General features: G+C 44.9%; 2 protein-coding genes across 3 annotated transcripts in view; one reads left to right on the top strand and one right to left on the bottom strand.

Moving 5' to 3' along the window:
• Positions 1-24,945, bottom strand: part of NT5DC1 (5'-nucleotidase domain containing 1) — a 1,710,051-nt gene that overhangs the window by 1,261,932 nt on the left and 423,174 nt on the right. The gene's annotated exons all lie outside the window — the stretch shown is intronic.
• The window catches only part of COL10A1 (collagen type X alpha 1 chain), a 304,883-nt gene that overhangs the window by 100,731 nt on the left and 179,207 nt on the right, over positions 1-24,945 (top strand). The window contains exon 2 of one of the 2 annotated variants that reach the window (XM_069607865.1): positions 16,167-16,512. The exons of the other annotated variant lie outside the window; for it this stretch is intronic. The gene's annotated coding sequence lies outside the window, so the exon portion shown is untranslated. The remainder of the gene's footprint in view (positions 1-16,166; positions 16,513-24,945) is intronic. 2 annotated transcript variants of the gene reach the window in all.

Here is a 24,945-nt window from a genome sequence, read left to right as displayed (position 1 = left end):
CAGCCAAATAGCCCTTAGTAGTTCCAACCTGGCGTCCCAGGTTGGCTAAAGATAGTAGAAAGGATAACAGCTCAGGTGTTTTGCACAGAAAAGGTTCTACATTCTTGTCCCTGCACCAGTTGGAGAATTTGTTCCAACAGCAACAGTACAAGGACTTTGTTGCTGGCCTTCTGGCCATAAGCAAAATCTCCATTACATCATCCGGGAGGTCCCAATCCTTGTATTTCAGCCTCTCAGAAACCATGCGTGAAGGCTGACTGCTTTGACCTCTGGATGGAGAATCTGACCCTCCTCTCGGGAGAGAAGGTCCTCTCTTAGTGGAAAACATATTGGAGGACAGATGGACATGTCCAGATGGTCCAGGTACCACGTCCTCCTGGCCCAATCTGGGCTAATTAGGATCATGTGTTTCCCAAACGTTCTCAACCTCCTGATCACATGAGGAATAACGGGGACTGTAGGAAACGCGTACAGCAGTGGAAACTCCCAGTCCTGTACGAACGCGTCCCCTAGAGCTCCTCTTGGGGGAAATTCCCTGGAGCAGTACACGCACTTCTGGTTGACACTGGTCGCAAACAGATCCACTTGAGAAGTTCCCCAAAGGGTGAAGATCTCTTGAAAGACTTCCTGACTTAGTTCCCACTCATGGAAGACTGTGCTCTGCCTGCTCAGAGGGTCCGTAGCCGTGTTCTCTTCTCTTGCTAGGTGAACTGCTGATAGAGAGATTCCTTCTTGAATTGCCCAGTACCAGAGCTGCATTGCCTCTCTGCACAGTGGTAGTGACCCTATACCTCTTCTCTTGCTGAGGTAGTACATGGCCACTGTGTTGTCCATCATTATCAGGCCATTTTTTCTCCGCACACAGGGCAGGAAGGCCTTCAATGCTAGCCTAATTGCCCCCAGCTCCAAAAGATTGATATGTAGTTTGGACTCCGATGGAGACCAACGACCGCTGACTGTCAGATCGTTGGTGTGGGCTCCCCAATCCGTAAGTGAGGCATCCGTTACTACTGTTATCTCCAGCCAGGTTTGCCAAAAAGGTTGTCCCTTCAAAATGTTGTCCTTGCAGCACCACCACAGAAGATCCTGTGTGACCCTTTTTTGAACCTGAAGTAGGTCCGACATCTTTCCTGAGAACTGGGACCTTTGGGTTCTGAGAGCCCATTGAAGGGATCTCATTCTCAGGCGGACCTCTGGCACCAGAAAAATGCAGGATGCCATGAGGCCGAGCAACCTCAAAAAATCAAAGGCCGGGCGACACTGGGCACTCTGAAACTTGGTGACCATCTGCAGAATGTCTAGAGCCCTCACCTCGGGTGGCAAGCTCTTTCCCAAGGATGTATCCAGCACAGCCCTGATGAACTGGAGCCTTTGAGAAGGTATCATATGGGACTAATTGTAATTGAGGGAGAAGACCAGTCTTTGAAGAGAGTGGCAGATGATGTTGAGATGATCCAGGACTTGTTCGGGAGTACGCGCCCTGATCAGCCAATCGTGCAGGTAGGGGTAGACGTGAATGCCCCCTCTCCTGAGACTCGCTGCCACGAAGGCCATCAGTCTGGTGAAAACCCAAGGCCAGAGGTCAGCCCGAATGGCAGAACTCAAAATTGATAATGAGAAATGCCAACTGCAAATCTGAGGAATTTTCTGTGCTTGAGATGGATTGGCACATGAAAATAAGCATCCTGAAGGTCCAATGACACCATCCAATCCTGGAGTTGGAGGGCCTGAAGGATCTGAGAAAGTGTGACCACCTTGAACTTGTCCTTCCTGAGGAACCTGTTCAAGTATCTCAAGTCCAAGATGGGTCTCAGTCCTCTGTCCTTTTTGGGTATTAGGAAATATGGGGAATACCATCCCTTGCTCCTCTCCGCTACAGGCACCAGCTCTAAAGCGCCTTTCTCTAGCAGGGTTACAATTTCCTGGCCAAACAGCGGATCTGGAATCCTCAAAGAGAGGTTCCCCAGTGGGTTGCTCTGAGGTCTCTGTATGAAAGGAAGGCAGTACCCGTGGGCTATGGTTTCCAATGCCCAAGCATCCGAAGTAATGTCGCGCCATTCTTCTAGATGGTGAGACAGTCTGCCCCCCACGGGTGAGTTGTGACTCAAGACCTCAGAGAGGTTTCGAGGTGGCTGATGCAGTGGCAGATGGTAAAGATGCCCTTGCTTGAGCTGGCTTCGCACCTCTCCCTTGTCCACCACGAGCGAACTTTCTTTGGCCTCTCCGACCAGCCATTCCTCTTGCTCTTCCAACTGAGGAGTAGTAGTAAAAAAGATCTAACCCTCCAAGTCTGTCCACTTGGGCGAAAAGGCTGGGGCTGCCTAATAGCGTCACCTAAAGAATTGGTTGCCGCCTTCGAGGTCTGCAACTTCTCAAGGCTTTCGTCAGCCTTGTTGCCAAAAAGGTGAGGCCCGTCAAAGGGCATGTTGAGGAGTCTGGATTGCACATCCGGTGCAAAGCCCTACTTCCTCAACCACGCAACTCTGCATATAATGGAGCTAGTAGTCATGGCTCTGCTGATGCTGTCAGCAGAATCCAGACCTGACTGAAGAGACTCACACATGGCTTCTTTGCCATCTCTTATTATGGCTAAGAACCTGTCTCTTTCATCTCCTTTGGGAATGTGCTCTGCCATCATGGAAATGCAGTCCCATATAGTGAATGTACATTTTGCAAGGGCACATGTGAAGTTGTCTGGTTTGAGGGGCATACTCCCTGCAGAAAATACCTTTGTTGCCCATCCATCTACTCTTTTGTTGTCTCTATATTACGAGGGACGGTAGCTTAGAAGTTGCCTATACCACCAAACTCTCTGGAGTGGGGTGTTTAGACAGGTAGTCGGGGTCACTACTGAAAGGGCGGTACTTCTCGGTCAAATTTGTATTCACAGCCGGATTGGTTTCTGGCGTCTCCCAATTCGCTGCCACTATAGAGCAGTGTGGAAAGGTAATATAAGATCTGATTGAGGCCCCTTATCCAGGATCATCTTTTTCAAATGGTAACAGTGGCCTACTCCAACCCATATATTCCATTACCTTGGACATACCTTGGACATAAGCTGTCTATATGACACATCAGCATGATCCCCAGCCTCTGGTCTTCCCCACTGGCCATCTGCAGATTGTCATAAAGATCTTTCAACCTTGATTCCTCATAGATGAAACTTTCTGGCACATTTAGCATGCCAAATTGGAGGCCAAATGGAGCCACGTTGTCTGAGGGTTCATTCTCCTCAGATATTGAGGTAAGGGGCTTAAAATAGTGCTTCCTTGGTAAAGGCACATAAGTTTTTTCAGGCATCAAAGGTTTGATGAATAGTGGATTTGACGCTGGAGGAGCCGTCAAAACCTTTTTTCAATGCACCATAGGTTTTGATGGGGCTCTCGATGGCGCAGCTGACAATGATGGCGCAGCTGGCATCAATGCCTTCAGCGTCAAAGTCAATGTCGAGTGCTTGGCTGGCATCTAAGGCGCAGCCGGCGTCGATGGCATCGACAACCTCGACTTATGCTTACAGCTGGACGGATCCTTCGATGACACATCATCACTGTCGTGGGTTTCTGATTTTCAAACATTTTTAGCATCTCTGCTCTAAAAGCTTCCCATTCGGCCACAGTGGATTTCTTTGTGGGGCAAGATACTCTCTCAGGGGACGTGTCCGATGATGAAGTCGAAGAAGGCGACCTATGGTGCCTCTTCTTGGACTTCTTCGACAAAAACGAGGAGTGGTGGGAGCCACTCCTCGATCTCAACCTCTTAACTTTCTTCCAAGCAGGAGAGTCGCCTCTCGACTCGTTGGATGAAGGTTTTTTGGTCGCAGTAGATAATTTGGGGTTTCGACCTACCGCCAATTTCCCCTTTTGCTCCTTCAGTGCCTTTCCGGTCATCGACTGGCACTTGAAGCAGTCCAAGGTCTTATGCTGCACCCCAAGACACCACAGACATATACGGTATGGATCAGTCAGTGACATTTTTGAATCACCATCTCGACACCTCTTGAATCCGGTCTTCGGGGTAGTCGGTATCGACGAAGAAGACATTCTTGTGTGTGAAGTAATGAAGCATGCCGTATTTCTCAAAGCAATAGCCTTCGCGGAAAAAGAGAACTGAAGCCAACAGACGCTGTGCATGCTATATTTGCCTCCAATGACATCATCCTCGAGACGGAGGCCCTCAAGGGACATCAAGTTGACTGCATTGACGCAGAGTGCCCATACCAAATTTCTTTTTTATTGAAGCAGCTGAAGCTGGATTTCGAATATCAAAGACGAGGAACACGTGGGAGGACACAATACATTCCAAGAATGCTTCAAAACTAATGTAAAAGGTCCCAATCTGCTCAGCCAAGGTAGCAGATGTTGATCGAACCCAAGGGCTTTATAAAGTAATGAGTTCTTCGATAAGACGATTTCTACTATGAGAGAGATATTTTCAGCCATCTCATTTACTACCTTCAACTAGGCTTGTTCTCCAATGACTCCTTTTCAAACATCTTTTGTTCCAATTTTGCAGCATCATGTTTGTTTCTAGGGTAGCCACATGCCTCTTACAGGGTATTACACGAAAAAACTGTATATAAAAAACCAAATGGTTGAAATGATCAGATTTTGGCTGTACCAAAATTACATACAGCCGAAAATGCAGAACATTTTAACCATTCGGTTTTCATTATAGAGAACAAGGGAAGCAGGCGTTGCGGGGGTGTCCCCCGCACGGCTGTTCGCTATGATGGAATCGGGGGTGGCAGGGGTGTCCCCCGCATCCAAAACAAAGTTTTGGAGAAGAAAAACGGTTTCCCAGTCAGTCAAAATGTTGTGGGTATACCTGGACTCAATCCTCACCATGTGTAGACAGGTGAACGCAATCTCATCAGCAGCAGCCTACCACTCAAAACTGCAGCCAGGCCCTTCCTAACACAGCAAATCTCCCTCACAAACGCCAGAGCAATCATAGGATCTCACTTAGACTACTGCAACGCACTCCTACTTGGCACATCAGCAAGAAACATCAAAAAACTTCAAACGGTGCAGAACAATGCCCTCAGAACTGCCACCAGGGTCTCAATAAGAGACCACATCTCGTCCACCAGGAAATCCGTCCACTGGCTACCTGTCAAGGAACACATCCTTTTTAAGTCACTGGCACTTACCCACAAATGTCGCTATGACACAGCACCTCGTTACCTCGCGCAAAGATTCTCTGTGCCCCCCCCTCAATCAGACCCGCCAGGTCCAGCCACACCAACCGACTAACCATCCTAAAAGCCTCAGGATTAGAGCAGGTGGCTCGAGCTTCCCAGTTCTAGCAGCTACCAACTGGAACCTGCTACCCCCCCTCTATCAGAGGCATCGAGTCCCACACGGTCTTCAGGAAAGCAATAAAAACCATGCTGTTCGTGTAACCACCACATAGGACTTTACCACGTTTATGTATTCCTCTTATGTAAAGCACTCGATTACTGTAACCTTGTACAGACCAATGTAAGGCAATCAACTACTGTAACCCTGTTCTGACCAATGTAACCCTGCATTAACCCCACCCCTGTAACTAAGACACATTCTTGAAACAGCGCCTCAGTGCCTACGGGCTGCTAGACGCTTTACAAATACAAAAATAAAAAATAAATAAAAAAAAAAGAGGAAAAGGACACTGCAGCGCCTGTTCGCATCCATGGAAGTGAAGGGAATTGGCGCTGCAGGGACTCGGTGGCACACAGCGAAGTGTGCTGCCAAAAGGTAAGTAATGGGGTGGGGGGAGTGGGGTGTAGAAAGGCCATGTAGTAGTGGGGTGCTTATTTCGAATACAAACATTTAGAGTGAAAGATTTTCGTCTTTGTAATGTTGGTATTCAAAATAATCACATACATACTCTTACAGATTCTTAATGCTGCCGCCGCCGCACATGAAATATTGGCAGACAGCTTGAATAAAAAAATTGGATAAACACTGTTGAAAAATCTCTTCTTAAAGCAGAAGATTCTGGTTAGTTAAAGACAAATTTTCTTAAAGTCCTGTAGACCGTGTTAAAAGGCAAGTGTGGCGAATCCAGGGAATTTGCCACCTCCTATGGGATTAGGGGGGTGAGCCTGCTTCGCGTAATACCCGCTAGGGGACTAAGCAAAAAGGGTCCCATTGGGGGTCACCCTCCTCCACCTTAGGGGACAAGAGAGGCCCAGCAGGATATGTACTCTACCTCCCTTGCATGAGTTGGTTACAAGGGAGTGGAACAGGAAGAACAAGGGCCCTTTAAGACGGTTGGAGCAGTTTCTGACCAGTACGTGTTGCCAAAAGGGGGGCACCAATGGACTCTTTCCTCTCCTCCTAGGGAGTAAGATAAAGGCCTTGTAGGTAGGGCCGACACAGGTGGAGAGAGTCATCAAGCTGAAGAGAGCCAGCCATCTGGAGAGAATGAGCTGGAGAGCAAGAATTGCTCGCCTGCGAGCTAACACAGAGTATGGATCAACCCCCTTGGAGGCAGAGTCCGGAGACAGTGCCAGGCAATTCGCCTGGAGGTAGAAGAAAGAGAGAAGCCGGCAGAATGTTATAATGGCAGACATGGCCAGGAGTCAGAGGTGCTGCACCCCGAATACTCCAGAAGAGACACGACTGAACCAAAGCCTGTCAACCAGCATTTTACCTGAAGGATGGCAAAGTCCTACAAGGACAGAGGAGAGGAACCAAGGCACACAGCAAGACAGACATCTGAGAGAAGCCGAAGACATGGTTCTGCACCAGCCAAAGATTCCACCTTCCCCGATGTGCAACACCGCAAAACACCAGGTCCGCTGAACTCGAAGATGGACCAACCAAGATAAGCTTCCAAGTCAGGCTGAGAACAAAGGTACCTCACGGGGGTGAGGGGGGTCTGAAACCTGCAGGTCCAAGGGGGGTCGACAAAACAAACATATCCTATCCCCAAAAGGGTCAAAATACCAAGTACCCCGAGCTGGAGTGAATGACATTTTTCACGAACATAAGAACAAGCACTAGCTATTGAGGCCTATTGCAGCAAACCAAGAAACAAAGAGCAAAAACATTGGCCAAGCAAAAAGGTATACTGCTGAGGCAGGCAAAAGGCATAAAATATGAGTCACAAGCATTTGGGTGGGGGATAGGATCAAACACCACCAAGAAACGAACGAAGACTCAAATCATTTGGAACTGTTCATTCAGGCACGTCGCCTGAGAGAGAGACACAAGAGACTATTGGGTGGGGGAAAAAAACAAACCACCACTACCAAACCTAAAAGGGGATACAGTAACCTGAAAGATGTTTAGCTTGAAAGGGGCACTGAACATTTTTAAAAGGTGCCCTGAATCTGAAAGGGGCACCTTAACGTCAGAAAGATGCCCATAGCCACAAGGGGAAGTAGTTTAGGGGCCGTCTGAAGCCTGATAGGGGCGCTGAGAAGCCTCAGCACACGTAGGGTTCATTAAGATTTGGAAGGCACAGAGGGCCTGAGCAAGACCCCTGGGAAGCCAGGAAAAAGTCTAGTGCCTGAGCAGGGCTTTCAGAAGTTTAAGACAAATGCGTAGAGTCTGTGATGGCTGTTGAGAAGGTTTAGAAAACACCTACAACCTGAGCGTAAAACTGGGAAGCTTGACAAAGTGCCTAGTGCCGGAGAGAGAGTGCTGGAAATTCTGAAATTTGGCTAGAGCCACAAGGGGAGTTTAAAAGTTTAAAAAGAGCTGCAGCCGGAGGGAAGTGTTGGAAAACCTGAAAACGCGTGGACCTATGAAGGAAAGATATTGAAAAATCAACTCTAGAAACTTCCAATATTGAGAAAGAAGTGAAGAGGTGGAAGATCAGACTCTGAGACATTCTGGCAGAGTATGGAGACACCTAACTAACTATATGTGAGACACTCTGACTCATAAAGACAATAAAATAATGGCCTTGTGTTCTTAATGACACTATGCGACTGAGTATCTGCTCGTTCAATAAATAAAATTAACATAACTTTCATTCTGTCATACAACATCAATTTAAACCTTTGCTTGTGAAACCACTACTTCTCACGCTTAAGTGTCAATAAACAGGAATATAATAATGTTCTATATCCTACAATATGGCCATAAATGCTGCACGTCATTTGTAATCAAGTAAACATTTTCTCGTTTGCACGATTTCCAAAAGGTTTGCCATTTAATATCATGCTTACACGAAATTCTTCTCATTGTGCAAGCCTAACAAATTGGGAATGTGCTGAGGTTCTGCGTGTTTTTGCTAGAACTAACTAATTGAGACACTCGCCGCAATAAAAAATACACATGTACAAAAAATTAAGTCAATCGTTATAACAAGTAGATTGGACCTTTTCCATCCTGTGGTTAGGCAGAAGCATAAATGGCAGCATTCATAAAGCGCCGGGAATTCCACAATAGATGTTTTGAGTTTCGAAAATTGGTGAAGAGGATGCCAAAAGAAAAGAGGAAATCAAAATATGTCTAGGTTGCAGCAGACAGCAGCGCGCTGCCAACTCTGCCAATCACGTCGCAGGAGCACGGTTGGCCAGCAGAGACAAGCCAGCACATGCAGTACCATGGCAGCAGGGCCGTCAAACGATACGCTAGCCCGCAAATGCCAGCTTCCAGAGAGCTCAGGCAGGCCAGACTCCTGAAAACGGTCGAGACTGAAGTCCAAGCCAAGTAAGGAAACAGATGAAGTTCTCCTGGAGCTTGAATATCTGAATAAGCAAATGCTTCATTGAAGGAAGAGTGCATAATTCGGCAGTGATGTTATGTGGTGGGGCAGTCATAGGAAACTGTGTGAATGTGTCTTTTCCTGTATTTCATTTAAAGTTGGAATTCGTCTCCAGATTAAAATGATTGGGTGTACCGATATTTACACTAACTATGTTCTTCTACACAATTCAACAATGCAATGGCAAGACAAAACAATAAAGCACACAAGCAGAATAGCAAAAAAGAAGGTTGGGCGTTACTTAGTCAAGTTGCAGCTTCAAAATGAACATACCCGATAATTAAGTGCAAATTAGGGTGGAGGATGTATGCAAATATAAATGCCCTAAAATGATTTTAAAAATATTCAATTTATTAAGTGATCACAAAAAAGACATGAATCAACCACATATAGACAAAGTTAAAAACACACACAAATAACATCATTCCAAAGACACACTAAAAACTTTAAAGTGCTATTGTTGCTATATTTAATCCTGATTTGTATTAATCTGCTGAGGATGGCAGATCGAATCACCTATAGTGGATGTTGGACCTAATGGCAAATCAAAGGGACCTTTGATTTGCCTTTGAGTCCAATATCAAAGGCAAAGGATTGAATATATTCACAACAGCACTTTAAAGTTTTTAGTGTGTCTTTGGAATGATGTTATTTGTATGTGTTTTTAAATTTGTGTATTTGTGATTAATTCATGTCGTTTTTTTGTGATACTGAATAAATAGATTTTTTGTAAAATCAATATAGGGTATTTATTTTTGTATACATCCTCCTCCGTAATTAACACTTCATTATCAGGTATATTCATTTTGAAGCTGCAACTCGACTATGTTACGTCCGACCTTCTTCTTTCCTTTCCATTATATTTCAGTCTGTGTAAAGGTCGGACCCAACACACTTAATGTAAGGTGTGATCTGGAGTTTACTTTTTCAGTAGAATAGCAACCAAAATGGACTAACCTATCTAAGAAATCTCCATGAACATTCTTTGACAATCCTTTCTTGATGGCTTTCTCCATATGCGCTCCCTGGAGATAGTCTGTTACAACCCGCTAGTGATATTTCAGTGCCCAACTCACCAAATCAGCCCTAAAATCAACCAAACTTGATCAAAACAGCTTCCAAATATGTTTTCCAGTATGTTATCCCTGCTTCTCCTGATGGTTCTGGCGGCAGGATTAATTTAATCCGCCCCACTCTCAAGACTGAACCAAATGGCACTTCTATATTGTGCACCATATAGTAAAGTTTCATATGACCAGATACGCCTTGGATTGTTGTTCCCTACAACATTAGTTATAAAAGCATGTCATTGGATTTAAAGAGGAAATTCTCTTTAGCAGAGAAATCTTCCCATCCAGAGAGACAGGAAACCTGGCCCACATGATCACTTTGACATTTAGTGTCGCCGAAAAAAAGTGGCAAGTTATCCTCGATCTCAAGTTTGCTAATAAAACTTAAGGAGTGCCATATATTTCATTTGATCAGAGAAAGGCAGCTTGAGTTTTGGCTATAGGCATATCTATGTTAGGGCGACTGCCATGCTTCGCCCAGTTTGTTTGGAGTACAAGGATGTGTTTGTTTCATAATTACAGGGGATGTATGTCTTTACATCTTCTGTATTCACTTTGCCATACATTAACGCTGTCACGTTTACCTCTTCTTACCTTTACTTGTGCTGTCTTTCACTTCTAAAATTCACCTTGTCATTACAGGGGAGTGACACCCTGCAACCTCCCTTATCGTCTGACTCTTAATGGTCCCCTCATCACCCTTGACCCCAACCCTAACTGTAAAGCTAAGCTACCTCTCACCCTAACCTTGACGATGTGAGGATGCAGCCAAAGAAAGAAGAAGAAGTACGTCTGAAGGTGCAAATGTAGAAGAGGTAATGGTAAAAGGTGTTTTGTAGCTGTACGGGGAGGATACTAATTACAGGTGGGTTAAAGGGCCAGGCAGGTTTTTGCCAGGCCAAAAACTCCCATAAAAGAATAGGATCTGCACAAACAATAGAGTTCATTGGAATACAGTTCTAAGATTTGTCAAATTTAAGATCGCAAAATATTCCGATCTCATTGGGGAGTTGGTAAATGGGGACTGAGATTACTTCCACGCTTTTATAATAGCTGTCACGAGTATTCCGAACATTGAGTAAAGGGTGATTTTCACACTGATGTAAAGCAGCGAATTACTATGTCTCAATACGTTATACATCACTGTAAAGACTGGGGGGGGGGGCTCTGTACTTCCGCTCTCTATATGGTAGAGGAGAGGCACAGAGGACCCCAGCCAAGATTCTCTATTATTGGTAACATAGTCGAGCAATCAAGGCCTAGCTTCTCAGGAGGTGATGCAGGCTGGTTCTTAAGTACAGTGTAGTCCCCGAACCCCCACAACGGAATGTCCACACACTGTATTACTGAAAACACAGTCTTTATATAATTAATATTCAAAGGTATGTACACGATCACAATAACACACTTTGTACTCGGAAATCAACAATGATAAATATATACAATTCTAAAGTTGTACCACCAATGTTATCAAATCTCATTAAAGTGCATCAACTGTACGGGTAAAATGTCACACAGATCAATAACGCGGAAACCAGCAATAGAGATAGGCAGGAACGTAAAATGGTTGAAACAATAGGCAGAATACCGGCCCCTACCGATCGACACAGTTCTGTGTGGAGATCCCCCCACCTGGGCAACCTGTAAAACAAAGATATATAGCACAAGCCCAGTCCATATATTGTTTAATAGCCTTATTTCCTCCTATTAAGGTTTTACCCCCCCCCAATGTACCTGGTGGAGTAGAGTTCTTCGAAGACGCGTCGAAGGATCCTTCTTGAGTGACTCCCTTTAAAACAGGAGCCACGGATCATCGAGAGGCGTCGAAGATGGTGAACTTGTCGTCGACGGCGGCGATGAGAAGTTCAAGCATGGCGAGACCCCGATGTCGATCCAGGCAGTGCTCGTCAGCGACATCCTGCGAGGATGAGGTGCACGGGGCACCTCGGCGATGTATTGTTCAGGACCGCAAAGAGTTTCAGAAGGACTGTGGCCCAACAAGGGTGTCGAGTCGTCGAAGTCTTTGTGGCCTTCAGGTGGCGGGTAACCCACCGGCGGATTCTCCTCGGCACGTTGGTCGTCCTCGACTTTCTCCAGCAGGACAAAGCGATCGACGTTGCGGACAAGGGAGTCCCTGGATTCAAATGTTCTTAGGCAAAGGAGCGGGCGGGCAACACAACTTCGACGGGCCTCCAGCGGTTACACAAACCTGCGAACCCTGGTCGACGGCAATAGACTTCGACAGCGGCGAAGTCCGGGTGCTTTACTTCGATCTCCTGAGCGGTCCCGTCTCGGGTCAGCAGCCTTTCGAGGGTCTGACTTCCAGGGAGCTTCGGCGATGGTCCCTCGGAGCACGGGAAGAGGGCGCCTTACCAGGTCCTCTCTCGGATCAGTCCTTGACGAGTTCGGCAGCTTTCAGATCAGGTCAAAGCAAATGCAACAGCAAGTCTTCGTCTTCCAGCTGGGCGTCGAGGATCAGCAGTTCCAGTTACTCTTCAAGTGTAGACACAGCTTCTGAACGCTTCTGAACAACTTCCAGTGGTGAGAGGTCCCCAGATATACTATCCTGTCTCTCATCCACACTGCTGGGTCACTCTCAGCAGCCAATCATACAGAGGGCATTCATGCAGTCAGTCAGCCAATCAGGCACACAGTGCATTCAGGCCATCCCCCTCCCTCTCAGACACTCACAACAAGGAATGTGTATTGGGACGAGTACCCAGCCATTCAACACTACACAATGCATTCAGGCCAGTTTCGGGCAGGGCTGTCTCAGTCTTTGTCTCTCATACCAGAAACCAGACAGCCACAACAAGAAGTGCATATTGGTCACACACACATTCACCCAGGTCCCACCCATAGGGCGTACCCACAACATACAGTCACTGAGAAGGCTCCATATATGGAACTTCCACCCAGCAGCCAGTCAGGGGGAAGGGGCAGAGTCAGGGCTTCCCAGGACTTTGGGAAAACAAGGCAATAGGTAATAGAAAGCAAGAGGCCACAGGGGCCATCTTGTTTTCCATCAGGAATCAACTGATTCCAATGGCAGGGCCTGGGGATCCCAAAATGGAGGATACTCCGCGCACCAGTCAAATTCAGCATGGAGCTGCCACCCGCCCATACCCTGCTCTGCGGGCCACCCACAGTTGCCCAAAAACATACACTAGGGGCACAGGGTTGTACCCCCACCCATGGGTGCCATAAGGGTATCCCATGGGTCCGTTCACCAAACCAAAAGAGAGAGAGCTGCAACGCCAGGAGTCCCACATGAACTCCTGCGCGGAAAATACGACAGAACATACGATAAAAAGGCAGTAAAGGACAAGGATACGAGGCCCTGTCCCTCCGATGCATTTCCAGCATCACAATCACTTCCACATCTTCCTGTAGAAACAAATATTATAGCCAAAATCGTACACAACTTAAAATGTGTGGATTCCAACCATGTTATTGTCCTGAAAACATCAAATTAGATGTTTCCCATAGTAACCCAATGGATGAAGCCATCAAATTTTTTGCAAACATGACTCATTTTAACAAAATCACAATATAGGAATCATGAAGACCCCACAAAATCAACAGTTATGTCTAAATAGCACGGGTGCATGAACAAATGAGTAAATAAAACATCCTTGCATTCTGTCCAAGAAGCTGCGGCCAAAATGTTTTACTTTAAAATAGCACAACATTGCTGTGCATTCTACTGTTATAACAGGAGTGCATCCTGTATGGTATGGGCCAGACAAATGATGTTTATGTTGTATTGCCTCCAGAGGCCTCAACACAGCCTGCGCGAGTATAATGATGGTGAGTTGTTGGTATCTTGGTCAGGGTGTGGTGTGAAGGTCAAAGAGAGTGAGAAGGTGTGGAGTGTGAGTGGATACTTACAATACTTCTAGATCAGGGCAGTGCCAGGTAGATACTGAGTGTTAGTAATGTAGATGCTCAGCAGGGTGCCAGTGCAGGGGAATGTAGAAGCTGATTAGTGGGCATGAGGCTGACAGATACATTTTATTGCATAGTCAATGGTCGTGTCAGAGCAGCAAGGAAGGAAACTGAAGACATGAGTTCCCTTGCTCTTCTTTTGCTACATCAAACCCACAACCCCACTACTGGGGCTTCCCCTATGCTCCTCTATGCTCCATGACACACTCAACTTTGCAGACAGCTCCCATTTTTCTCTCTCAGTCTCATTTGTCCCAGATATAGAATCCAGTGAATCCAATAGGAGGCAGATGCTAGCTAACAGTGTTTTTAATATTAGACCAGCCACACCCAGCATACAAGAGTGTGGGAGCTTGGCTTAACTCGCATACAATGCCCAAAAAGGAGCCCTTAGACAACACAAACATGTTACCCAATGCAACCACACACATCCGCAGGTCAAAGGACTGGCCTAACGTTTGATGATGCCTGAACTCATATGGCGCTGGTGTATTGCTTAGTTCATCAAACCTCAAGCATTGGCATTTCAATTTTTTGCGAGATAGGAGTAGAATGATGGACACAAGAGAGACAGAGCTGGTGTGGGGTTGTACACAGTTAAGTGGGTGTGGATAGGAAAGGTGTACACCACAGAAAGGTGCTCACTGCTATGATAAAGCGGTAAACGGCAGCCTAAAAAGCCGGATGTCCATGAAAAAAAACGAAGACAAAAAAACGAATGGAGAAATTACCGATTTTCTTTTACCTAAAAACAAAAATAACTTTTGCACGTTTTGCACTTTTTTTGTTCATAATGCGGGGGCAGACCCCCACACCCACCACTCACCTTACCTTAACTAATGCCCTTACCCTACCCCACAGATATATTTTAATAAAAAAGTACCAACATTTCGAGAAAAAAATCGGTTACAAAAATTCTGTAATGTTTTCCTCTTTTTTTGTATTAGGTTATTTCTAGGGATACCTAAAAAGCCTGATGGGAGTTTTTAACACTGAAGTAAGAGGGGGAAAAGGGCATTGGTGGGGCATAAAGTGGGCTAGTTGATGGCAGTTGGAGGTCATAAATGGGGCAGAGAAACGGACAGGCCCTCGCATAATATGCCCGACCATCACATTAGTGTGACACAAAGTTCGACAGCTACATACAACACATGTTTGAAGCGCAACAATTTCAAGGCAGGTCACCACATCATCAGGGCAGGCTTCCGTGCCAAAAAGACAGGCTCTTAGAACGTAAGTACACCCCCCACAACATCAGCAGAAATCCCCAACACTTCGAGATTGTGAAATTAATTCAAGTTGAAAACACTTTTAAAAAATCGAAATTGACCCAAAACTGATCACCACTGGTAGGCATTGTGGCAAATTGAGCAGCAAATACAATTGTGAACACTTCAAAATAACAAGCACAATTGCCCCCAAACCCTCTCACAGGAAGGCACAACTCAAGTGAAGCTAACATATCGCTGGCATTCACCTGACCATAGGTACCTACCATTGCCAGTAACAGTACAATCCAGATATGAACGTTTTGAGGCTGGATAATCAAGGGTCTGGGTGCAGAGCAACGGTTATCACAGCAGAGCGCCAGGGGGCTTTGTTATATTGCCTTTTTGGTATACCAGCTGCCTGCCATCCTGATAACTGACATTCAGTTATCAAACTGCCACAAAGACATGATGACCAGGCAAATTAATATTAATTAGAAACAAGGTCTGTATTAGGGTTTCACAAGAAAGATGTTTGAGTGAGATAAGGACCTTCCTCTATGGAACATAAGTAAGCGAGTAAGCTAGCCATGGTTTGGAGAAGCCTATCCTCCACTCGTCTTCCCCTCACCAAGGCTCTAGACTGGATGCCTTCAACGAGAAGGAAAATCACTCCCAGGCCACCTTCCTTGGGGATGCTGAGTGCAAGCATTAAGTGTTTTCAGGGTTTTCACCTAGTGACAAGAGTCCTGGGGGCTGCATTGGCATCTCTTCATGTGACCAGCTTTGCTAGGGAGTCATTTCGCCAATTGGAGTTGTTTTACAAGTCTGTACCTTTGCTGTATGAATGACAGAAAAAAAAACACTTTCACAAAATAGTCTCTCTTTTTGGGTCCCCTCTCCTACCCCCATGTCACTCAGTCTTTTAGCGTGGCCGTGCTTTACTGGTTGTCTTGTCTCCAGTGGGATTCTGTTCTTTGAGCATTGCTGGGGGTAGCGCCTCTCAGATGCTAAAGGCACTCCCAGTTGTGACGAGGCCAGTAACCTAGCCTTTTCAATAGAGGACAGGAACCCTCTCAGCTGGGGGTGGATGGACAACCAGGGAGAAATGCAGAGCCAGTCCTGGCCCTGAGGTGGGCTGTGGCGGCTAGGTGGGCCCCAATTCCTCCCCCCACCCTGTGCCAGCATGTTTCTATTAAGCATATCACCGTGGTAAAATACTTGTCATCTTTCTCAGATTTTCCAAGAGAATCAACACAAGAATCCAGTACGGTGCAGAGCGAAGAGAGGTCAGGCCTCAGACCCCAAAGAAATGACAGAAAAGCCTCAAGCAGACCACTGGGCAGCACGTCCACAGTTACTGGCATGTATCGTTAGCTGGAACGGAAGAGGAGAGAGACACACAGTGATTATACAAAGGACTGGAAATAGCTGTGCAGTGAAGCTGGGGAAGAGTGGCGTTCAGACATAGCCGCCATAAGCTTCCTTAGCCCACCAGAGACTTGTGGAAAAATAAAACCTCCATAGTAACTTGGAACGTATCGTCGGGGCAACACAACCATGGACAACTAACACAAACAGAGGTAATGGACTTCCCTGGCTGCCAGGGAGATTCTGTATCAGGTCAGCATGATGAAAGTGGGCGGGTCTCAGTCCGCTATTACTGAATTCACACGAAACAGTAACTCCCCGGGAGGTAAAGACAGGGCCAGATTGGCTAGTGTGGCAGGTCAGAAAAAGGACGCAGACTCTTAGAAGACATTTTAAGTGTGTATTTATTAAAGGAAACTATAATGCCTATCTCTACCTACATCTATGGGGTATTCCCTACCAAACAAAAGTAGCTATGGGCTCGTCAGTCATTAGTGAATGTCTTAAAAGGATCTGTCCACTGTACAAAATACACCAAACTAATCCTACCACTATCTTAACAACTAAAGGAATGAGAATGACTCCCTTCTCCTGGGTTTTCCTTCTTTTTAATGGCTGATTTTCAAATAGTCTCTTAATACTTCTTTGATCAGTTTGTAGAGTTCTTTGAACACTTTATTATCTTTCTGATTCTTCTCAAAAGGAGGTCCCTTTGACCTTAAATTGATTTCTTCGCCCTTGTTAATGGTTTCCAAAGGTTTGTTCCTTTTTTCTGAACTTTTATTAGAGAGTTATTCTTCCCTTTTCCCAGGGTAACCTGATCCAACCTTTATGATTCTCTCTCTTGAGACTCTGTTCCCTTCTGTGTAATTCACAACCTTGGTTCATTCTACTGAATCTGTCTTCAGACATATATAACAGTGTGTCCTTCTCTTCAGGCTTTTCTCTTACATCTTTGCTTTCTTTCTTGATTATGCTTTGTTGGATTGGAATAGGAAAGTATGAGTATTCCTATAACGATGCTCATCCACTTCACTTGCTTTCAGAGTTATAATCTTATTATCTTGACTGGGACGAGTGAGTAGTCCCATAATTATTCTCATTCACTTCTCTTGCTTTCAATATTATAATCTTGTTATCTTGACTGGAACGGGTATGAGTAGTCCCATAACGATTCTATGTCTCCCTCCCGGGTCTTCCATTTTCCCCGTTGCATGATACTCTCAGGGATAAGGATACTGGGATGTCTCTCCATTCGGGATTGGTCTTCTCCACCTGTCTGCCTTCCTTTGTGCTGTCAATGCTTTGTGCTCTGTATCTTCCTTTAGGATGCTCGTCAGGTGTTTCAGATAACGGGACATTTCGCAGTTACAACCGCATAGTGGTTTCAGAATAGTTTCTAGGATCGCCAGTCCACCACGTGATCTTCGTGGTCATGCCACCACTCTTCGTTCCTCCCTCCCTCCAATTTACAGGACACTGCGCATCGAGCTCTTGGGTTTTGGTTTGCGAGCAGTTTTGCAGCTAGCTGTTTTTTCTGAATTCTCGGTCCCCTCCCCTCTCAGGAATCATGGAGCCGTGGGCCTACCCTGCCGTAACTCTGTGTCTCTCTCTCTCTCCCTGCCTGCTGCAGCGTCTCTTCTCATTCCTCATCCTCCTTGTCTCAGTTAAATTGAGTTTTCCATTTAAAAGGATACTCAGACAATAACACATACGTGTTCTTTCTTCAAATAAGTCTTTGTAGGGAATACCTAAAGAGGTAATGTTGTGCTGTTCTTTAGGGAGTTCCCCACAGGAACGGGAGTCCTTGTCCCCATTGATGGAGTCTCTCCCGATGAGATCCTGCTTGGAGGGTTGCAGAGTGGGCTCACCTCCCTAGCCTCACAAGGGGAGGCTCCCCCCTGGGGAGAAGGAACAAATTCCTGCAATTCATCACACTATGGAAAGCGGACCAATCCCAACAAGGAAGGTGAAATAGAAGCAGGGAACAGGAAGGAGCGAGGTTATAGGAGGTAGAAGTGGAAGACCATATACCAGCAGGAAGGCGAAAGGAGCAGTCGAGTGTGGAGGAATTTTCTAGAAAAGGTGTGGTGTTGGCTAGTGAGTGGAAGTGGTGTTGCTGTTTGAGTGTGTGTACATTTGTGTGGAAAGTGTGGAGCGTATAGTTGGTGTAAGGAGTGACTGTGAAGTGATTGGTACTGTGTGAAGGGTGTGTGGTTGAGTAAAGTAGTGGGCTGGAAGGAGTAGTTGCATTTTGGAAGGAGTAGTAGTGGAATGGAGGGAGAAGTAGTGGCTTGGAGGGAAGATTGGCGCGGTGGAAGGAGTAGTAGTGCCAAGGAGTGAAAGGTTACATCAAAGGGTGTAGGCAGGGCTGAGGAGAGTGAAGAGTGAACACATCAAAGGGAAAGAAAACATAATGAGGGGGAAAATTAAGGAAAGGGAGAGACAGAGTGGCCATAGTAGGCAGCATCTGAATCATTCTGAGTATTTCTACGGCACAATCCACATCCCGGTAGAAAAGTACTAATTGGATGGAGTAGGGTCATTTAGGGTCTCCCTGAGGGAGCCCACTCAGATGGCATTTATGGTACCACCCATTGTAGCTTTCAGCCTTTAGAAAGTAGGGGGTCAATATTCAGTAGCACTAACCTGGGGTCAGGGGCGCCTAGGTTAGGGTGGCAGTGTAATTTGAGACGAGAGAGAGAAAGACAAAGAGAGTGAGAGGAGAGAGAGAGAGAGAGAGAGAGAGAGAGAGAGAGAGAGAGAGGCAGAGAGAGAGGCAGAGAGAGAGAGAGAGAGAGAGAGAGAGAGAGAGAGAGAGAGAGAGAGAGAGAGAGAGAGGCCCACAAGACCATCAATAAAAACCCTTGAACCTGAAACTTGGAGTGGTCTGTGAAACAATGTAACAGTGCAGGTGTCGAAATTGGAGTACATGGCGCAGGAGCTGGAAGTAGCTCCTGGGTGTCGAGAATTTCCTCTTAACCAGGAGTTATACACCATGACCCAGGAGCTATTAAAATCTCATGAAAAAGTTCAGGATTGGGTGTGTTAAATGGAGGACTTAGAAAGCGCAAAATGTGCGTACAATTAGGTTAAACAAAATGCAAAAGTGGAAAAATTATAGCTGTGTTTAATCAGTTATCATTGAGAGCCACAAGTCAGAAAAGCAATTCTGGAGAGCCTGAAGCCTGAAAGATGGTGGTGCTTGCTTTTTCCAACCTAATTCTATACTATGTGCACACCGTAACCCCCTCTTTCTATTTCTAGATTTTTTATGTCTTTTGTTTTATTCCTGACTGCCATGTTGCTTTTTTATTTCTCCACTTTCCCGCCCTCTTTGGATTGCCATTTCCTTTCTGCCTGTTCTTCTGGCTTGCTGCTACTCTCACTTAGTAGTTTCCTGTCTTTCCTGCTACAACTTTAATTCTGCCGCTACATCAGTTTCGGTTACTGCATCAATCATTGTTGCTGTCTCTTAACTGCCACATTGTTGTCTCTGCCACCTCTTTTGCTGTGATGCCTCCACACTTACTTCGACCCCGCTGCAAAACAAAGAGCTATTACAAAGGTGTCACAAATCCAAATTCCATATGAGATACAAACTATAACAGTGTGCCCGACATATGAGCCAATGTGCTTGAAATGTCTTCTAGTTGTTATTACCTGGTGCACCTTCTACACAAATTCGCAGGCACATAGGTATATTTGTTTGGGCACCCGTTGGCTTTGGGAGCCAAGAGTAGATCCTGGTGCCTGTGGTGTCAAACTAACCAGGCTCTTCTAGGCTATACCTAGGAGCTAAGTAACTCCCAGGTCCCCTCAATTTTGAAATGTTCAACCTGTAGTGTCCGTGGTTTGACCCAGACAGAGGTACACTGGGGGGCCCTCAAAGTGCTTGGTCGTGCCCATTTCACTTCTCTGCCACAGGTCCGTGATTGTGTCAGTCGACCTGAATAACTTTACTCCTTGCCGATCTGACGCTCTTGCCTGGAGGACTGTCTGTAAGGCCTACATCTGCCCTTTGATCTAGAGCTAGCTGTTGGCTCAGAACCTTGCCCTCTCCCCACCTGTGATCACTGGGGCATCTTTCACAACATTATGGCAAACCCTTGCCTCCTGTGTATTCCTCCCCCCCTTTCACCGGTCTGAGGCTGCCGATCTGTACCATACAGCGCTGTACAAATTCCTAAATGGTTTTAAAGGAAACGTGCTGCTAACGAAAATGAAGAACGTGCACCTGAGTCAAAGAATTTGTTTTTTTTAAGGTGCTATGCATAGCATGGACCTTGCACTAAGGAACACTGAGTACTGGAGCACTTTACAGGCAACATTCACTGCAGAAGAGAGTTTTGAACATGCAGCGTGATACATGTAATATTATGGTATGTGCGGTCCTTTTGAACAGTTACTGAAACCAGAGTGTGAAATACACATATTTAAAATTAGAAATGGAGGGAGGTAAATAGACTTTCCCAGTATCACACAATAACGGTCAAGCGGTCACAACAAGAGCAGAACACAAATCTCCAGGTTGCAAGGTTAACATATTGACTGACTACCAGACAGCCTCTTGTTATGTTATGCAGAAAATGGAGTAAGTATCCAACCCACTATATATTTATTTTCACCGAAAAAAACCTTATTTAAAGTGCAGTTAAGTTGCGCAGATTTAACACAACAAAACCCTTAAAAATCGGCAGATTTGGGAAGTCAAGACCAGCTTATCTCGTCAAGTTCATGTCCCCCATAATGCTGTGTCCCCAATAATGCCATTTTGTATGTCATTATGAATCCCTTCTCTTATAATATGTATGTGCTCATGGGCTTTGCAACAGGAACGCACCACGTTAAGCTGGTCATGACTGACCACATGTGCTAAATTTCAAGGGTTTTGTTGCGTTAAATCTGCACAACTTAACTGCACCTTAACTAAGGTTTTTTGCAGTGAATTTCAAGAGTTTTGTTAAGCCATAGTTTTTTTACGGACCACTAGCCATGGCCTTTGGCCATGGTCAGTGGTCATGGGCTTCAGCCCTGTCCACTGTACATGTTCAGCCGTGTCCACAACTCATGTCTTACTGGCCCAGTAGCCAGGGCCTTCACCAGTGGCCAGTGAGCACGGCCTTTGGTCGTGTCCACTTTACATTTTAAAACACCTTTCCTTCTTACAAGTCATGACCTTCACCCATGACCACTGGCCCCGGCCTTCAGCCATGGCCTCTTTACATGTTACTGAAATAGCTTTCTTCTCGTCACACTAGCCATGGCCTTCAGCCGTAGCCACACCAATAGGTTTTTTTGGGCACACTAGCCATGGTCAGAGGCCACAGTCTACTGCACCCCTTGACATGTTGCTCCAATAGGTTTTGTTGGGACACACTAGCCATGGCCTTTGGCCATGTCCACTTTCCATTTTGCACCATTCAGTTCCTTAAAGTAAAACAGTACTCATATCCTTTGGCCAAAACCATTATCCACCACCTCAATGTAGCTGCAAAATATCTACTTTTTTAGAATTAACACATTATTAAACTCTCTATTTTTAAAAAATAAATGTTTTCCCATAACCGCAGTTATATTTGCAATGTGCTACAAATAACCCTATAAACACCTGCAAATACCTGTGGTTATTTTCATTCAACAAACTTTTATTCCTGATCCCTTTTTTTACTATAACCCAGGTTATCCCAGTATAACCCAGGTTATGCAAAATCTTTTGAGCTCTGAACATGGTGCCCAGTCTCACCACTGTACAACTCCCCAATGTTTCGTGATGTCCTCTTTCTCCCTCCCCACCTCTAGCCTAATGCCATTTAATCCTTTTTCCTATTCCGGATGGCATTTTATTCCACTTTTAGTTTGAGGCTAACCCCGGTTATATCCGTTATACCCTGGTTATCTCTCGCATTGAGCAAAAAGCATTTCTGAAAAGTCTTGCTGATGCATTGTGGGACACATATATAGCTATCATTTTGAGAGAGGAGCACCCCGTCAAATATTGTAACAAAACAGCCCCAGGCTCCTCCAGAGAAATCGAGTCAATGATCAATGCCCAAATTGTTTGGTACATGGTCCAATTTCGTCCAGTGTTTTTTGCTGTGCGCTTCCCCGAAACGTGGTCTTTTTCCTTTATGGGGAAATGAATAGGAGTACGCCAAAAACAGTGTTTTATTTATTTCTTGATAATTTTGTAACAAATCTTTCCCAAAATGTCCAGTATGGGGTGGGGAGGGACGTGACAACCTTTCTGTTTGCAAAATAGCCAAACTCATCATGCAAGTCAAAAGTTATTAGCAATTAAATGTTCAGGGTTCCTATTGATCTAGGCAATCACCTTAACTATAGTGCGGCGACAGCCACACTAAAATAAATATAGAGATTATAGTGCTGTGGTAGCCGCACTATAGTTAAGATGATTGCCTAGATCCATAGGAGATCTGAATATTCTATCACTAATAACTTTTGACTTTCATGACAGATTTAGTTGATATGTTCCAAACAAACCGTTTGTCCCGCCGTATTCCCCCTCCCCAGCCCCCACCGACTGGATATTTTGGAAAAGACTCATTAAAAAATTTCAAAGTTATTAAGAAAGGAAAACAACAAAGTTATTAAGAATGGAAATCAACACTGTTTTCGGCCTACTCCCATTCATTTTACCATTAAAAAAAGTCAAATGTTTTGTGCACCAAAGCACAAACAGTGTTGGACGGAATTGGACCAAATAAGAAACAACTTGGGCACGAAGCATTGACTCAATTTCTGGGACAGGTTTGGGGTACATCCATCCAGGAATTTGAAAAATATTTCACGGGGAGGAGGTGCCCACACTCCCAAAAAATAGCTGCATCTGTCATGGTGCTTTGAATCAGAGAGGCATAGATGTTTTTCAGAAATGAAAAAGCAGCCATTTATGCCCAACATCCTATTGCTAATAACTTTTGACCTGCTGGATGGATATGGATGAAACTTTAAAAAATAAAATGATTGCCAAGGCCCCCTCACCCCATCGAACTGCAGACTTTGGGAATAATACGTTATAAATTGAAAAAGTTATAAAGAACACAAAACACCACCGTTTTCCGCCCATTTATTTTCCATAGATATAAAGTGCAGTTTATGAACAGCCGCAGTGCGAAAACAACTGGGCTATTTTGTACCAGATAAGAAACAAATTGAGCACAATTCCTTGATGTAATTTCCTTGACTGGTTTGGGTGTAAATCCACCCAGTACTTTTTAAAATATTCAACAGAGATGTTGGTGCCGCTTGCTCATTAAAACCTTTTTATCGGCCTTGGTGCGTTGCAGCAGAGAGGTTGAGTGAGGTTAATAACTTTTGACTTGCTGGATGGATTTGGATAAAATGCAACAAACAAAAAGGATGTCATGCCCTTCCCCCAAATTAGGAATATTGGATATTGGGAATAATTTGTTAAAAAATGAAAAATGTATCAAAAATGTAAAAACGCAGTTTTCCACCTACTCCCATTTATTTTCCCATAGAGAAAAAGTGCACTTTTTTTTTACGAACAGCCGTCTTGGCAGATTTGGACAAAATAAGAAACAAACTGAGCACAAAGAGTGGACTTAATTTCATGACTGTACTTATAAAATATTCAACAGAGAACGGGGTGCCCATGCTCCTTAAAACCTTTATACCAGACTTGGTGCATCAGAGAGACTAATAACTTTTGACTTGCTGGATGGATCTGTATGACATTTTGAAAACAAAAGATTTGTCAAGCCCTGCACCCCCAAACTTGAAGTCTTGGGAACAATTTGTTAACAAATGAAAAGTGATTACGAAAACATAAAAACACAGTTTTCAACCTACTTCCATTTATTTTCCTATAGAGAAAAAATGCAGTTATTGAACAGGTGTAGCGTGAAAACCGCTGGGCAGATTTGGACTAAATAAGACACCATTTGGGCACAAAACATTTTCTTGGCTGGTTTGGGGTAAATCCATCCTTTCATTTTTTTTAATATTCTAATGAGACATGGGGTGCCCCCCTGTTCCTTAAAAGCTTTATATATAAAATGAAAAGCGCCATTTTTGTTGTTGCTCGAAGCAAGTGATTCCCACGATATTGCCAGGAGAAGCCTCAAATGAAAGAACTCAAAACGCTATTTGGAGGAGGAAAAAGGATGCCATTAAACCTTGGAATGAACTCCTCCACGATTTTACAGAGTCTAATAACATTCTCGACATCAGGAAGAGACTCAAAACTCTTCTGTTTATGTAGTCACTCCAAGGGGAACACTGATTGTTTTGAACGATAGTGATTAGATGGCCTGGTCGTATGCGCTATGTAAATACTAACACTGATAGCAATAGCAATCGCATCAGGCTAGAGGTCGAGAGAGGGAAAGAAGACACAATGTGAAGTTGGAGATTTGGGGGGGGGTTGGGAGCTAGTTATGGGTAGAAAACATTTGCTTTATCAGGAAAAGACCACGTGAATCTCACGGGATTACAGTGGCAAAGCCACTGAAAACAATGTGCGTCACACAAAGCAATGAGGGATAGGGATAATGGGAGAGGGTTAGGGAGGGAAAAGCAATTGAGTGGACCTGCAAAAAGAAGGGGGACAATGTTAAGTGCTGGTGAGGACATGGAAGACTTTTAAATTCTGAACAGCT

Source organism: Ambystoma mexicanum, chromosome 4q, assembly GCF_040938575.1.
Source record: "Ambystoma mexicanum isolate Mex_15411 chromosome 4q, UKY_AmexF1_1, whole genome shotgun sequence".
NCBI lineage: Eukaryota > Metazoa > Chordata > Amphibia > Caudata > Ambystomatidae > Ambystoma > Ambystoma mexicanum.
Note: the sequence above shows the minus strand (reverse complement) of the source record. Positions and strands in the feature narration are given on the sequence as shown.